This window comes from Pteropus vampyrus, unplaced genomic scaffold, assembly GCF_000151845.1.
Source record: "Pteropus vampyrus isolate Shadow unplaced genomic scaffold, Pvam_2.0 Scaffold1694, whole genome shotgun sequence".
NCBI classification, from domain to species: Eukaryota; Metazoa; Chordata; class Mammalia; order Chiroptera; family Pteropodidae; genus Pteropus; species Pteropus vampyrus.
Window position 1 is genome coordinate 1 of NW_011890475.1, and position 3,568 is coordinate 3,568.

Here is a 3,568-nt window from a genome sequence, read left to right on the forward strand (position 1 = left end):
TTGGCATTTGTTTTGGTATTGACTGTGCATTTGTTACTTTGAATTGCTGTAACGCTGACGTACCGTGATAGCTTTAGCAAATCTTATACCGACGACTGTCTAGGTTATTGCCAGAATTCTGCTATAAATACCTTTGCGTAAACCATTTTTTATTTTATTCTCCTTCTGGTGGCATCATCGTCGTCGTTATTTTGTGTGTGTGTGCGCGTGGTGGAGGGCGTCTCTTTTCTGCTCTCCAGTTGGAGTGTTAACTTGCTTAGGCTGTACTTGCAGAGGATTAAAGAAGTTACTTCGTCAAGCGTCTCCTGAGTTCCCACTAAGTGCAGGATCCGGTGTCGGCTGCTGACTTGCCGAGGGCCCCGGCTGACAGATGGCGCTGCTTTGGGGCCTTTCTGAATGGCAGTCCCGTGCCTGCCAAACAGATCTGTTCACTCGCATGTAGGTCGATGTAGTCTCACTGATCGTATCGGAGTTCTGGGATGGCCGTGAGTCTAGTTGAGTGTAGTTTCTTTAGTTTCTTAGAAATCCGGCTCTTGAGTCAGGGAGAAGCAGCTGCGTTGTGATATCGACAGTCGTCTCACACGCACTGGTCTTTATGTTTTATGAAGACGGGGCGTCGCATATATGGCTGCCCTTTAGCTTCGTCGTGCTGGGTCATCTCTACAGACTGGCCCGTCTAACGCTGTATCTAACAGTCACCGAAGCGAAGGGTCTTAATCTGCAGTGTCTAAGATAGGTCAGGCTGGTCTGAGTAGCCGATGCTGAGGAAGCGAGCGTGCCCCTGGGCGAGTCATCTCAGGGCAGGCCATCCGTTCCTTTATTTTTTGGTTGCAGTTTAAATTCCACAGTAGCAACTTCTTAACTTCTCTACCAGGTACATGTCTTTATTGAACGACAAGAGTTTTGAAGAGATAAAATAAGTTGTCTTTTATTTTATTTCAGGAATCCACTTAAGCAACAACCTGAACCACTTAAAGTTTGGCTTGGATCACCCCGCACTATCTTCGACACAAGCCGCAGCCAAGCCGGGGAGCACGGACTCGCCCCCAACGAGGGCGGGGGGCGACAGGATCGTCCTGTTAGTGTGTAACCGAGCCTGCTCGGGGCAGCAGGGGAAAAGGTGAACACCCGCCACTCTCCAATAAGCGCGATGTTTTCAGATGTTGTCAACAGTAAAAACGTCCTTACCCGTCGTGGTTAGTTTTCCATTCTGGCCTTTAGAAAGGTGTGTAAGTGGTAAGTTGGGCCTGACCTGAGGGTCGGCAGGGGCAGGACACAGTCAGAAAGGCTTTTCAAGCCCAGGTAGTCATCAGGGCTCGGCTCACGGGCGCATTTCCAGCTCACGCTCCTCCGGGGCTCCAGACCCACAGACCTGGAAGCCAGCGGAGGCTTGGTGAGCGAATCCAGCTTCTTGCTTGACAGCTGCTGATGGCTGCCGGGTCGTTTTTAATTCTTCACAGATCTCCTCGGATGGTCTGTGCCCCTCCGTCTTCTGTTGCAGACCGAGCTCGCTCCCTTCCCCCGTGAACCCAACCCCCCAGCACTCCCGCCTTGGTGGAGGGCACCGCGCCAGGTTGGGCTGCGTCAGCGAGGAACTGGGAGGGGACAGCTCACAGGTCTGTCTCCCTCCATAAGAACTTGCAGGAGTTTTAGGTTGTCTTTTAAAGTGGCCTTATCACCATAGTAATGCAGCTGAGCAAGCACAAGGTGGGGATGTGTTTCAGGGAAGAAGGATGTGGAGTTTTTAATCTTTGTCAGGGTAGCATTTACATGAGCCTTTTAGAATGTTGCTTTGAAATAAGCTCCTTTGTTAAGGACGGTAAATGACAAATGCATAGTGTGTGCATTTATGATTCATTAGCAAATGCTTCAGTGTGTCGGGCACTGTCCTAGACGCTGGGGATGCACCAGCGCCCAGGCAGACGGGGTCTTTGTTCCCGTGGAGCTTCCGGCCTCATGAGGGCAGCGTGACTAAACAAGGGCACGCTTTTAACTTCAGACAGGCATTTCCACTTTGAAGATGTTAGAACAGGTTGGGATGGTGGCGTGTGCTTGGTGGCCAGGGCTGGGGGCTGGGCGTGCTGACAAACCGCATCAGGGAGGGAGGTCAGAGAGGCCTCCTGGAGGAGGCATCAGCTGGCTGAGCTCAAGTTGAGAAAGAGAGGTGAGCTGCGTGAATCTCTGAGGAGCGGGGTCCCAGGAAGAGGCGATATCGAGTACAGACGCAGAGCCTCGGGGGAGCTCGGCATGTCTAGGGGACAGAAGGGAAGGGGGCATATCGTTTTTATGTAAAATGCAGGACCTGCGGAATCCCCTTTCTGATGCTAGTCCCTGAAAACCGAAGACCCTGTCACATGAAATGGGGCCGGCTGGTTTGCACATCGTGCTTGTGACTTATGTCACACCACAGCCGTCTCTAGGCAGATAGGCTCGCTGCTGAATGCCACTGGGCATGAACCGTTTGACTTTGGTTAGGGGTAGGTTTCCCGGGGACGCCTCTGCTTCGGCCCGTGTCATGGTTTGTCTGACTGTTACCTGCTCACTCACTCGCTCACTAAGCAGCTGCTGTTTTCTAGGCATTGGCTGTGTGGGCGGGAAGCCAGTGACTTGCAGTCCCTGCCCAGAGCTCCCGGCCCGCGGGGGCGGGACAGCAGTCAGGCGGTGCTGCCCGCGCAGGTGGCTAGTGCCACGGCAGTCGGGGGCGGGTCGGCCGGGGCTTCTGGGTGTGAGCACACAGCCCGGGAAGGGGTGGGAGGGCACTGCGGCCCGAACGGAGACCCGGTGTGTGAGCAGGACGCAGGGCCCAGTGAGTAGGTCTGAGTGGCTGGGGGTCAGGTGAGTGAGCCTGGGCCGGCGGCCTCCGGCTCTGCTGCGTTCTGGAATCACCTGCCTTGCCCTGAGAAGTCTCCGTGCCAGCCGCTGGCCAGAGTGACGGCCACCGCATCGTGGGGCGGCGCGTGGGCATCCTTGTTGAAAGCTGCTCAGTGATGTCAGTATGCAGCCCGGGACGGGAACCCTGGCCCCGCCTCTGAGTCCCCAGCAGCAGTGGGGTGCCCTGCCTTCTCCCCTTTGCCGGGGGCTGACCCCCAGTGTCGCCAGGCTCTGTCGCTGGGCCTTCCAGCCTCTGGCACCTCACCCCCTGTACGTTTGGCTGACCCCCCGCTCTTTGCCACACTCACGTCCGCTGCCACCCTCTTTCCCACCGTCTCCGCTGGCCTCGTCCTCTTGCTGCCGATGTCCTAGTATCACGCTCCCCTAGAAGCCAGCAGTGGACGAGCTGTTAAATTTCATTTAGAAATCTCAGCTTCTCTCCTGGTTTTTACACCCACTCATGAGAGTGGCTATTAAATTTCCTGTTTGTGTTATTTTGAGAACTGTCCTAAAACCAATTATGTAGCGATTCCATTTAAGAAGGTCACGGGTAGGAATCACAGCATTGGAGGCATTGCCACTATTTAAGGCGGTGACAGGTCTGTGTGTGCTAGGTTCGGGCCGCCCTTCGTGCTGCACCTGGAGAGGACGGTGGCCTGGGACGTCCTGCAGAAGGAGATCTTGGAGAAGATGAAGT

The 3,568-nt window shown here is 54.8% G+C and overlaps 1 long non-coding RNA gene across 1 annotated transcript; it reads left to right on the forward strand.

Moving 5' to 3' along the window:
* The first annotated feature begins 97 nt into the window (after positions 1-97).
* Positions 98-3,568, forward strand: LOC111734532. The gene is made up of 3 exons (XR_002778480.1): positions 98-438; positions 943-1,120; positions 3,486-3,568. It is a non-coding gene; the product is annotated as an uncharacterized LOC111734532 (long non-coding RNA).